This window comes from Lagenorhynchus albirostris, chromosome 9 (assembly GCF_949774975.1).
Source record: "Lagenorhynchus albirostris chromosome 9, mLagAlb1.1, whole genome shotgun sequence".
NCBI classification, from domain to species: Eukaryota; Metazoa; Chordata; class Mammalia; order Artiodactyla; family Delphinidae; genus Lagenorhynchus; species Lagenorhynchus albirostris.
The window spans coordinates 72,422,299-72,436,462 of NC_083103.1; positions in this window are offsets into that span (position 1 = coordinate 72,422,299).

Consider the following 14,164-nt stretch of genomic DNA (forward strand, 5'->3'; position numbering starts at 1 on the left):
CTCTCGATGGACACTTAGGTTGCTTCCATGTCCTGGATATTGTAAATAGAGTTACAATGAACATTGTGGTACATGAATATTTTGGAATTATGGTTTTCTCAGGGTATATGCCCAGCAGTGGGATTGCTGGGTCATATGGTAGTTCTATTTTTAGTTTTTTAAGGAACCTCCATACTGTCCTCCATAGTGGCTGTATCAATTTACATTCCATCAACAGTGAAAGAGGGATCCCTTTTTGCTATACCCTCTCCAGCATTTAATGATTGTAGATTTTTTGTTGCTGGCCATCCTGACTGGTGTAAGGTGATATCTCATTGTAGTTTTGATTTGCATTTCTCTAATGATTAGTGATGTTGAGCAGCCTTTTATGTGTTTGTTGGCTATCTGTATATCTTCTTTGGAGAAATGTCTATGTAAGTCTTCTGCCAATTTCTGGATTACGTTTTTTTTTTTTTTTTTTGATATTGACCTGCATGAGCTGCTTGCAAATTTTGGAGATTAATCCTTTGTCTGTTGCTTCATTTGCAAATATTTTCCCCATTCTAAGGGTTGTCTTATTGTCTTGTTTATGTATCCCTTTGATGTGCAAAAGTTTTGAAATTTCATTAGGTCTCTTTTGTTTATTTTTGTTTTTATTTCCATTTCTCTAGGTGGTGGGTTAAAAAGGATCTTGCTGTGGGGCTTCCCTGGTGGTGCAGTGGTTGAGAGTCTGCCTGCCGATGCAGGGGATGTGGGTTCGTGCCCAGGTCCGGGAAGATCCCACATGCTACGGGGCGGCTGGGCCCGTGAGCCATGGTTGCTGAGCCTGCGCGTCCGGAGCCTGTGTTTCACAACGTGAGAGGCCACAAGAGTGAGAGGCCCACGTACCAAAACAAAAAAAGAAAAAAAAACAAAAAAAGATCTTGCTGTAATTTATGTCATACAGTGTTCTGCCTATGTTTTCCTCTAAGAGTTTGATGGTGTCTGGCCTTACACTTAGGTCTTTAATCCATTTTGAGTTTATTTTTGTGTATGTTGTTAGGGAGTGTTCTAATTTCATACGTTTACATGTAACTGTCCAGTTTTCACAGCAGCACTATTGAAGAGGGTGTCTTTTTTCCATTGTATACTCTTGCCTCCTGTTTCAAAAATAAGGTGACCATATATGTGTGGGTTTATCTCTGGGCTTTCTATCCTGTTCCATTGAGCTATATTTCTGTTTTTGTGCCAGTACTATACTGTCTTGATTACTGTAGCTTTGTAGTATAGTCTGAAGTCTGGGAGACAGATTCCTTGAGCTCCATTTTTCTTTCTCAAGATTGCTTTGGCTATTCAGGGTCTTTTGTGTTTCCATACAAATTGTGAAATTTTTAGTTCTAGTTCTGTGAAAAATGCCATTGGTCATTTGATAGGGATTGCATTGAATCTGTAGATTGCTTTGGGTAGTATACTCATTTTCACAATGTTGATTCTTCCAATCCAAGAACATGGTATGTCTCTCCATCTATTTGTATCATCTTTAATTTCTTACATCAGTGTCTTACAGTTGTCTGCATACAGGTCTTTTGTCTCCTTAGGTAGGTTTATTCCTAGGTATTTTGTTCCTTGTGTTGCAATGTTAGATGGGAGTTTTCCTTTAATTTCTCTTTCAGATTTTTCATCAGTAGTGTATAGGAATGCAAGAGATTTCTGTGCATTAATTTTGTATCCTGCAACTTTACCAAATTCATTGATTAGCTCTAGAAGTTTTCTGGTAGGATCTTTTGGATTCTCTATGTATAGTATCATGTTATCAGCAAACAGTGACAGCTTTACTTCTTCTTTTCTGATTTGGATTTCTTTAATTCCTTTTTCTTCTCTGATTGCTGTGGCTAAAACTTCCAAAACTATGTTGAAAAAAAGTGGTGAGAGTGGATAATGTTGTCTTGTTCCTGATCTTGGAGGAAATGGTTTCAGTTTTTCACCATTGAGAATGATGTTGGCTGTGGGTTTGTCATATATGGCCTTTATTATGTTGAGGTAAGTTCCCACTATGCCTACTTTCTGGAGGGTTTTTATCATAAATGGGTGTTGAATTTTGCTGAAAGCTTTTTGTGCATCTATTGAGATGATCATATGGTTTTTCTCCTTCAATTTGTTGTTATGGTTTACCACATTAGTAGGTTTGCATATATTGAAGAATCCTTGCGTTCCTGGGATAAACCCCACTTGATTGTGGTGTATGATCCATTTACTGTGCTGTTGGATGCTGTTTGCTAATATTTTTGTTGAGGATTTTTGTCTCTATGTTCATCAGTGATATTGGCCTGCAGTTTTCTTTTTTTTGTGACATCTTTGCCTGGTTTTGGTATCAGGGTGATGGTGGCCTCACAGAATGAATTTGGGAGTGATCCTCCCTCTGCTATATTTTGGAAGAGTTTGAGAAGGATAGCTGTTAGCTCTTCTCAAAATATTTGATAGAATTTGCCTGTGAATCTATCTGGTCCTGTGCTTTTGTTTGTTGGAAGATTTTTAATCATAGTTTCAATTTCAGTGCTTGTAATTGGTCTGTTTATATTTTCTATTTCTTCCCAGTTCAGTCTTGGGAGGTTGTGCTTTTCTAAGACTGTGTCCATTTCTTCCAGTTTGCCCATTTTATTGGCATATAGTTGCTTGTAGTAATCTCTCAAGATCCTTTGTATTTCTGCAGTGTCCATTATTACTTCTCCTTTTTCATTTCTAATTCTGTTGATTTGAGTCTTCTCCCTTTTTTTTCTTGATGAGTCTGGTTAATTGTTTATCAATTTTTTTTATCTTCTCAAAGAACCCAGTTTAGTTTTATTAATCTTTTCTATTGTTTCCTTCATTTCTTTTCATTTATTTCTGATCTGATCTATATGATTTCTTTCCTTCTGCTATCTTTGGGGTTTTTTGTTCTTCTTTCTCTAATTGTTTTAGGTGTAATGTTAGGTTGTTTATTTGAGATGTTTCTTGTTTTTTGAGGTAGGATTGTATCACTATAAACTTCCCTCTTAGAACTGCTTTTGCTGCATCCCCAAAGTTTTTAGTCATCGTGTTTTCATTGTCATTTGTTTCTAGGTTTTTTTTTTTATTTCCTCTTTGATTTCTTTAGTGATCTCTTGTTTATTTAGCAGTGTATTATTTAGTCTCCATATGTTTGTAGTTTTTACAGACTTTTTAATTTATATGTAGTCTCAAAGCATTTTGGTTGGAAAATATACTTGATACGATTTCAGTTTTCTTAATTTTACCAAGGCTTGATCTGTGAGCCAAGATATGATCTATCCTGGAGAATTTTCCATGGGCACTTGAGAAGAAAATGTACTCTGATGTTTTTGGATGGACTACCCTATAAATATCAAGTAGGTCCATCTTTTTTAATGTATCATTTAAAGCTTGTGTTTTCTTATTTATTTTCATTTTGGATGATCTGTCCATTGGTGAAAGTAGGGTGTTAAAGTCCCCTACTATGATTGTGTTACTGTCGATTTCCCCTTTTATGGCTGTTAGTATTTCCCTTATGTATTGAGATGCTCCTGTGTTGGGTGCATAAATATTTACAATTGTTATATCTTTCTTGGATTGATCCCTTGATCATTATGTAGTGTCCTTCTTTGTCTCTTGTAATAGTCTTTATTTTAAAGTCTCTTTTGTCTGATATGAGAATTGCTACTCCAGCTTTCTTCTGATTTCCATTTTCATGGAATATCTTTTTCCATCCTCTCACTTTCAGTCTGTATGTGTCCCTAGGTCTGAAGTGGGTCCCTTGTAGACAGCATACATGTGGGTCTTGTTTCTGTATCCATTCACCCAGTCTGTTTCTTTTGGTGGGAGCATTTAATCCATTTACATTTAAGGTAATTATAGATATGTATGTTCCTATTCCCATTTTCTTAATTATTTTGGGTTTGTTATTGTGGATCTTTTCTTCTCTTGTGTTTCTTGCCTAGAGAAGTTCCTTTAGCAGTTGTTGTAAAGCTGGTTTGCTGGTGCTGAACTCTCTCAGCTTTTGCTTGTCTGTAAAGGTTTTAATTTCTCCATCAAATCTGAATGAGATCCTTGCTGGGTAGAGTAATCTTGGTTGTAGGTTTTTCCCATTCATCACTTTCAATATATCCTGCCACTCCCTCTGGCTTACAGAGTTTCTGCTGAAAGATCAGCTGTTAACCTTGTGGGGATTCCCTTGTATGTTATTTGTTGTTTTTCCCTTGCTGTTTTTAATATTTTTCCTTTGTATTTCATTTTTGATAGTTTGATTAATATGTGTCTTGACGTGTTTCTCCTTAGATTTAACCTCTATGGGACTCTGCACTTCCTGGACTTGATTGAATATATCCTTTCCCATATTAGGGAAGTTTTCAATTATAATCTCTTCAAATATTTTCTCAGTTCCTTTCTTTTCCTCTTCTTCTTCTGGGACCCTTATAATTCAAATGTTGGTGCATTTAATGTTATCCCAGAAGTCTCTGAAACTGTCTTCAATCTTTTCTTTATTTTTTCTTTATTCTGCTTTGCAGTAGTTATTTCCACTATTTTATCTTCCAGGTCACTTCTCCATTCTTCTGCCTCAGTTATTCTGCTACTGATTCCTTCTAGAGAATTTTTAATTTCATTTATTGTGTTGTTCATCAATATTTGTTTGCTCTTTAGTTCTTCTAGGTCCTGGTTAAACGTTTCTTATATTTTCTCCATTCTAAGATTTTGCATCATCTTTACTATAATTTCTCTGTATTGTTTTCATGTAGATTGGCTATTTCCTCTTCATTTGTTTGGTCTGGTGAGTTTTTACCTTGCTCCTTCATCTGCTCTGCATCTCTCTGTTTTCTCATTTTGCTTAAATTTCTGTGTTTGGCATCTCCTTTTCGTAGGCTGCAGGTTCATAGTTCCCATTGTTTTTGGTGTCCACCTCTAGTGGCTAAAGTTGGTTCAGTGCATTTTGTAGGGTCCCCTGTGGAGGGGGCTTGTTCCTGTGTTCCGGTGGATGAGGCTGTATCTTGTCTTTCTGGTGGGTAGGACCGTGTCTGTTGGTTGTTCTTCAGTGTCTGTGACCTTATTATGATTTTAGGCAGCCTGTCTGATAATGGGTGGGTTTGTATTCCAGTCCTGCTTGTTGTTTGTCATAGGGTGTCCAGCACTGTAGCTTGCTCGTCGTTTAGTGGAGCTAGGTCTTCATGTTGAGATGGAGATCTCTGGGAGAACTTTTGCCATTTGATATTACATGCAGCCAGGAGGTCTCTGGTGGACCAATTTCCTGAAGTCAGCTCTCCCACCTCAGAGACACAGTCCTGACACCCGGCCAGAGCACAATGACCCTGTCAGCCACACGGCTCAGAAGAAAAGAGAGAATGAAAAAAGAAAGTAAGAAAGAAAGAAAAATAAATAAAATTATGTTATTAAAATGAAAAAAATTATTAAAAAGAAAAAATAATCAAAAAGGAATAGACAAAAAAAAGCAAGCAAGAAAGAAGAGAGCAACCAAACCAAAAAAACAAATCCAACAATGAGAACAAGCACTGCAAACTATACTAAAAAAAAAAAAAAAAAAAAAAAAAAAAGAAAGAAAAGAAAAAAAGAAAACAACCTGACAGATGGAACCCTAAATAAATGGTAAAAGCAAAGTTATACAGACAAACTCACACAAAGGAGCATACACATACACACTCAAAAAAAGAGAAAAAAAAATATATCAATAAAAAGGAAGTGAACAACTAAATCAATAAACAAATCTACCAGTGTTAATAACCTCTAAATATGAAACTAAGAAAAACATAAATCCTTAAACAAATTAGATGCAGAAAGCAACCACAAAGTCTACAATTGCTCCCAAAGTCCACTGCCTCAATTTTGGTGGTGAGGGGGAGGGTAAGCTGGGATGAAGTGAGAGAGTAGCATGGGCATATATATCCTACCAAATGTAAAATAGATAGCTAGTGGGAAGCAACCACAAAGAACAGGGAGATCAGCTCAGTGCTTTGTGTCCACCTACAGAGGTGGGATAGGGAGGATGGGAGGGAGACTCAAGATGGAGGAGAAATGGTGATATATGTATATGGATAGCTGATTCACTCTGTTATAAACAGACACTAACACACCATTGTAAAGCAATTATACTCCAATAAAGATGTTATATAATAAATAAATTAATTAATTAACCAGTATCAAGAACTCTAATGGTGTGCATAAAAAAAAAAGAAAGAAAATTCGATTTTGGCATGATTTGTTTTCTATTCAGTTATTTCAGAGATGCATGGTACATCAAATTGATTGTGCAGATTTAATCCACTACTCCTGAGGCTGCTGGGAGAAATTTCGTTTTCTCTTCTTTCTTCACACAGCTCCTGCGGTTCAGCTTTGGATTTGGCCCCGCCTCTGTGTGTAGGTCACCTGAGGGCAACTGTTCTTGGCTCAGACAAAATGGGGTTAAAGCAGCAGCTGATTAGGGGGCTCTGACTCACTGAGACCCGGGGGGGTAGGGGTACGGAATGTAGGGTGAGTCTATGGTGGCAGAGGCCAGCGTGATGTTGCAACAGCCTGAGGCATGACAGGTGTCCTCCCAGGGATCTTGTCCCTGGATCACGGGACCCTGGCAATGGCGGGCTGCACAGGCTCCTGAGAGGTGAGGTGTGGATAATGACCTGTGCTTGCACACAGGCTTCTTGCTTGCTCACCTACCACTCACCTCCTGCTGTATGGCCTGGTTCCTAACAGGTCATGGACTGGTACTTGGGGACTGCTGTTCTAGGTTGTCCAATTTATTGGTGTAAAATTGTTCATAGTATCTTTTTATGAGCCTTTGTATTTCTGTGATACCAGTTTTAATGTCTCCTCATTTATTACAGATTTTATTTATTTCAGCCCTTTCTCTTTTATTCTTAGTGAATACAAGTAACAGTTTTAAAATCTTATTTATCTTTTCAAAGAACCAGGTTTTAGCTTCATTGATCTTTTCTATTTCTTTTTAAGCCTATATTTTACTTATTTCTGCTCTGATCTTTGCTATTTTCTTCCTTTTACTCACTTTGACCTTTGTTTGTTCTTGCTTTTCTAGCTCTTTGAGGTGTAAAGTTAGGTTGTTTGAGAATTTTCTTGTTTCTTGTGGTAGGCGTGAGTTGCTTTGAAGGAGCTGTTTAGCTATTTTCAGGTCTTTTTTAGAGGAAGTTTTCCCATATGTAGTTGTAGATTTGGTGTGTTCATTAGAGGAGATGAGTGCAGGATCTTCCTATGTCAACATTTTGGACTGCCTTTCTGAGGTTTATATTCTCATCTGGAGAATCTGGCATTCCACATGATGGCCCATTCAATTACAGAAAGAGAGTTAATCCTTAGTTTCTAATTTGCAACCACAAAATATGTTTCTATCCCACCATATTGTTAGCACTGAGCATAGAAGCAAGTTGTAGGCACCATGAGAGAAGATAGATGAGCAGGCATGAGGGTCCTTAGAAAATACTGGCTTGAAGGGCAGGCAAGAACCCTCTTTTATATTTTGATCACACAACTTATTTTTTTCAATGATGTATATTCATTAATAAATCACAGTAGTTATAGTTATTTTTAATATTCTTCCTTTAACTTTTTTTTGTGTGTGTGTGGTACACGGGCCTCTCACTGCTGTGGCCTCTCCTGTTGCGGAGTAACAGGCTCCAGACATGCAGGCTCAGTGGCCATGGCTCACGGGCCCAGCCGCTCTGTGGCGTGTGGGATCTTCCCGGACCGGGGCATGAACCTGTGTCCCCTGCATCGGCAGGTGGACTCCCAACCACTGTGCCACCAAGGAAGCCCTTCCTTTAACTTTTAATATAGTTAAATGGTTCTAATATAGAGTTACAGTTTTCTAATTCTGATTGTCTATTTTTCAATTTACCAGTTTATTGAGTGCTTTCATATGTTTTCATATCACTGGTTATCATCTTTCCCTTCCAGCCTGAACTCCCTTCAGCACCTCTTGCAATGCAATATAGTGGTAGTGAACACCCTCAGTTTTTGTTTGTCTGGGAAAGCCTTTATATACGTTTCATATCTGAAGGGTAATCTTGCTGGATAAAGTATCCTTGGTTAGTAGTTTTTATCTTTCAACGTTTTGAATATGGCATTCTATTCTCTCCTGGCCTGTAGAGTTTCTGCTGAGAAATCTGCCAATAGCCTAAAGTGAGTGCTTTCATAGGTTACTTCCTATTTTTTCCCTGGCTGCCTTTAAGGTTCTTTATCATTGATTTTTTGTAATTTCATTATAATTTGTCTTGGAGAAGGTCTTTTTGTATTGAGATAATAGGGTATTCTATTAGCTTCCTGGACTTGTGTATTACAATTTTCTCCCCAGGTTTGGTAATTTCTAGCTATTGTTTCCTTAAATAAACACTAGGCCTCCTTATTCCTTTTTTCTTCTGTTACACCAATTATTATATTATGTATGATAGCATTTAATAGCTCTCATTGGGTTTCTTCACTCTTGAAAAAGCTTCGTTCTCTCTCCTCCTCTAACTGAATTATTTCTATATCCCCATCTCCAAGTCATTAATTCTTTCTTCCATCTGATCTGCCCTGTCACTGATGTTTTCTATCGCATTCTGCACCTCAGTCGTTGAATTCTTCAGCCCTAGCATTTCTGTTCAGTTCTTTTTTATAATTTTAATCTCTTTGGTAAAGAACTCATTCTGTTCATTAATTTTATTCCTGAATTCATTAAAATGCCTCTTCTTGTAGCTCATTGGATTTCTTAATAAGAGCTATTTTGAATTCTTTATCAGTTAGATCTCAATATTCCATGCCTTTGCATTTGACTGCTGAAGAATTATCATTTCCTTTTTGTGATACCATATTTCCTTGACCTTTTTCATGTGTTTGTAGGTATGCACTTCTGCTTTGGCATTTGAAGTAGTAGACACCTCCTTAACTAAGTTCTATGTCCTCTTTCAATTCAATAGGCTAACTACTAAAAATCTTTGGTCTTCTAGAAAGTGATAATCTAACTCAAGTTTGCCCTTTTTGTCTGCTATAGGTGGATCTCACAAATGCACTCAGAAGCATGCACAAGGAACTGGCAGTAGAGTAGGGGAAAGTGCAGGCTCAGCACTTGGGACTTTGTGTGTGGGTGTCCCTTGACAGTGGCGATCCTCGAGTGTGGCGTACTCTCAGAGGTTTGCAGGTGGACTTCCTGTTGAATTCCTGAAACAGACAGCAGGAAATGCATGCCTTTAATGCCCTTTGATATTCTTATGTGCTTCCTTCCCTTTCTCTTCCTTCCCACTAGTTGCAGAGGTCCCTCCTCAGAAATTCAGCTGCTGCTGGAGAGAAATGGGTTTCTCCCACCACAACCCACACAACTAGAGTTAGCTGGGCTGTCACTCACCACTTTCCCTTTCCACCCCCTTGGGAGAGGTGAACACTTTCTAACTCCTCCGCTTGAGGCATTGCCAAAATCAAGCCAAATGCCCAGACCCTTGCATTGCCACCCTACAGAAGGAGGCCATTCTGGCCTTCTTTCCTCTTCATCCAAACTCATCTCTATCCTACTCTGATGGTGTGCTGGAATCTCCCCTCAGGCAAGCTGGACATCCACAAATTCTCTTCTGCATGTGTGTATCCACCCAGTTTGTAGTCTGTGAGTTCTTTTTATCCCTGGTCATGGTGAATGGGTGTTGGACAGTTTTGATGTGGATCCACAGCCCTTATTGATGTCTGTTTGTTTGTTTTCAGGTGCACAGGCAGGCTAGAAACCTCTTGGATCACTTTGTGTAATGTGCAGAAGGACTTTTGTTTGGTTATTGATATCTAACCAGTTGTTAAAGGAGAGTGAATAGAGGAAGAACTTGTGCTGTCACAATTCTGATGTCCCTCCTTTCAAAATACTAACTGTTGAAGTTGATAATGATGCTCTTTCAGCAGAATTGTGTCTTCCAATAGTCATGTGATCAGTGATTTTACTGCAGTCTCCATAGTAGATAGTGAATTGCACCAAACATGATTGAAATGTACATTTTTATTGTCAACTTATTTAAGAACAGAAAATATGATAGCTAATTTTTCATTATGAAAGAGTTTTTTAGTTCATTCCTGTCATAAGAGTTTCCTGCAAAAGAGTAGGGTGTTAAAATACTAAAACATAGTTAAATATTTAAAGTATAACACAATATATGGCAAGAACTTTTGTAGAAAGATTATTCAAATTGTTCTTTTACACAGTCTAAGGTAGGGCTCCTCATCCTCTATTTCCTGCTCATATTTCACTTAAAACCAGTTGATAATTTACTACAGTTTTCACTGAGACAGCCGTCTGATGGCTTTGCAAAATTGCACAGGATATGGCACCACTGATTAGTACATGAAGTGACTGGCAGGTTCAGCAGCACTGAATACTTTTCTCCTAATGCCAAAGACTAGATGTAATCAGCTGTTCTAGCTGCTTCTACTTGAGAATATTTTGTTTTATTCACTAATACTCTCCATTTGTTCTTGAATTATGTTATATGTAGTTGGGGGTATTAAAGGTATATTTGTTGCTTTAAATAGGTGTTAAACAGGAACTTTTCTTAACTATACTTTTCTCTCACAAATTCCAGAACAAAACCATAACAGAGACTGAAAGTAAAGAGTGGAGGTCCATCAAGCAAATCCCAATTGATTTCAGTGTCAATGTTGTTACCAACAGTTCACTTAGTGAAAAATTCCAGGACATTTATTAAATGACATGGGAGGTTGGGACAATAGGAAATTAATTGGAACTGATTTTGGAAAACTGGATGTGGGGTCACTCAGAATGTGAACATCCATATTAATATTCCTCCTTTAGGATTTCCAGAGACTGTAAAGACTGTATTAAATAAATCCACTAGCACAATTTATTTAGATAAATAAATTTATTTAGATAAATAAATAAATTCATTTTATTTATTTATTCATTCATCTATTCACTTGTTTATTCAAAATGTACAAGTCACTGTAATGTGATTTTCTGGATATTAATTTGATATTATTCTTGTGGTGGTTTTAAAATACATCCACAAATTATTTGATACAGCTCTTTTCAAATTGTGGAATCTAATTCTCCTCCACTTGAGCTTGGGCTATACTTAACTCATTTCTAACAACAACAACAAAATGTGGCAGAAATGATGGTGTGTGGCTTTTGAGACTTCATCACAAAAGGTATTGTAGCCTCTCTCTCTCTCAAATCATTCATTCTGAAGGAAGCTGCTTGCCATGTGTAAGAACACTCAAGCTGTTTGACATGTAGCAGAGGAGGAACTATAGCCTCCTGTCATCAGCCACATGAGTGAGCCAACTCGGTAGCAGATCTCGTAGCCCCAGCCAAGCTTTCAAATTACTGTGGCTCTGGTCAAATTGTGACTGCAGCCCTTATGAAAGACTCTGAAACAAACCATCCAGCTAAGCTAAACCAGTGTTTGTTTTAAGCTATTATATTTTAGAGTAATTTTGTTACACAACAATAAATAACTAATAGAGCTCTGAGGAACTTAAAGCTGGTAGGAGCAATCAGATATAAACATAAATGACTAAAATGTAAGAAAAATGTAAACAAAGGACTACAACCATGAAGAGAAAAATGCATTCTCAGTGGGAGATCAGTGAAGGCTTTATAAAAGAATTATACACACTGAAAGTTGAAGTTTAGGATGTTGAGGGGTAGAGAGGTCAAGAAAAATAATTGTAGGTGATTCAAAGGCTTAAGCAAAGTTGGAGGTAGAAAATTGTGGGACTAAATTTAGGCAATCATAACAATTTTACTTTGATTGTAATTTAGAATATATATATATATATATATATACACATTTATATAGTCAAATAATGTTGATGTAGGTTAGAGTCAATTTTTATAGGGCTTTGACTCTAAAGACATTTGAATATTATTTATTATGAATTTTATGCATATAAAATAGTAATCATTATAAGTAAAGCAATTGATAAGAAGTGGATTCTTGGAATTAAAGTATCTGATCTTGAGTTTCTAAGTGTTTGCCTGATATGCGTTCATCAGATCGGCACAGTTTAGCAGGCTATGGCAGTATTAGTGGTTATTAATTTTCTGGGGTCCCCTAAAATGTGGATTTAAGCCTTAGTCCATCTGAAAAATGTGTATCAAAAGTTAGACTTCCCAGAAAAGAATCAGCATTATTTAGCTGCTAATCTGGAAATGTTAATGTATAGACATCTAAGGGAAAAAACAATGTCCAAATAAACAAAGCACACATGACCAGAGATGGCAGCAAATAGAAAATAAATATTTATGGAGAACTTGTTATGTACCAGACAGTGTACTAGGTACTGGTACCAGAAGATAAAAATATGATTTCAACATTCTTGAGAATCAGGTGTATAATCAAAAAATAGCACTGAATAAAATATGTATATATATGTATTTTGAGAAGTATGGATGTAAAGAGAGTAATCAGTCTAAATTAAAACTATCAGATTATTGAATTAATCATAACCTAGTACAGAAATAAAAATATTCAAAAGCAATGATATCTTTGAGGAGGTCTTTAAAATATTATGGTGGACCTGTCAACTGGTGATAATATTGATTTTGGGAGAATAATACATTGAGACCTAGTAAGTCACCATATATTTTATTCATATTACAGGGGCTATTGAATTTGATCAGCTGTTATAAGATTTATAATTGGAATAAAATTTTACCGATTTTTAAAAGTAAGCCATTTCTATGTTATTGCTTAATTTTCTATTTTAGACCTCTGAAATAAAATATTTTGGCAAGCAGTTGTATGCAATGTAATTAAATAGATAAAAATTATGGGATAAAGTTGAGGCAAGAAGACACTAATTTCACCCCTCAAACTGTGTATAAAATAATAATCTAGAAGAAGAAACAGCAAGTGGTATGTTTATTTCTGGATAGGATGAAGTAGCTTTGGATATCTCAATGTTCCTGCTGAGAACTGTTGTTAAGACTATGATAGAATGAAGAATCACGTGATGGAAGGCATCAGAGATCTGGGGAATCACTCAGGCACTAGATGGTCTAGGATTTCTGAGAAGGCAGCTTCAGAGTAGTGAGCTGATAATATACAACAGCTTTTTATAAGCCCAAATATGTCAGTAGTAGCACTAAATATACATCGACAAAATAATAGCTGTAAGAGACTGGTTTTCAATCTGATTTCAAAAAGAAAACCCAGTTACATAATTTTTATAAGACACATTCCTTAAATCTAGGGACATAGAATGTTTGAAAGTAAAAGGATGAAGATATAACATCAAAACACCAATTGAAATTAGTTAATTCATATTTACTTTATTTACATACTGTATACAATTATACTTATACTGGTTATTAAATTTTTATATTAATTTAAGTTTATGTAAAATAAAATTTTAGTTCTTCAGTTGAACAAGCCACATTTCAAATTCTCAATAGCCATATGTGACAAGTGGCTACTGTATTTGAATGCTCAGCTATAATATGTTTCTATAATAGCTCAAAATAGTTAATAATCTTGACCTGAGCAACACTGAAATTAAGAAAAAAAATTAATTTATTTTTATTTCATTTATTTATTTATTTATTTTTTGCATTACACTGGCCTCTCACTGTTGTGGCCTCTCCCGTTGCGGAGCAAGGCTCCGGACGCGCAGGCTCAGCGACCATGGCTCACGGGCCTAGCCGCTCCGCGGCATGTGGGATCTTCCCGGACCAGTTCACGAACCCGTGTCCCCTGCATCGGCAGGTGGACTCTCAACCACTGTGCCACCAGGGAAGCCCTCCTTAATTTATTTTTAAGTAAACTATGAACATTTACCAAAATTGACAATATGCTAAATCATAAAATAATCCTTAATGAAATTCAGTTTCTTCCCTGACTGAACTGGAATTAAGATATAGAAATCATGAACATAGAGATCCCTAGAAAATTTCTAACTCCTTTAAAATTAAACAATACACTTTGAATTAACTCCAGATAGGAAACAAAATCAAAATTAAAGGGAGAAACAGTTTTAACTGATGGCTAATGAAGATTGGATATTTCAAAATAAGGGAAATGAAGTGACAGCAGTACTTAGAGAAACTGTGGTGTTTTAAATATATAAAATACAAAAGGAGAGACTGAAAATTAACTATGTAAAATTCCATCTCCTAAAGGTAGAAAAACAACAGCAAATTGAAAAAGTAGATAATTGTAAAGCAGAAAATAAGAACATTAGAAAA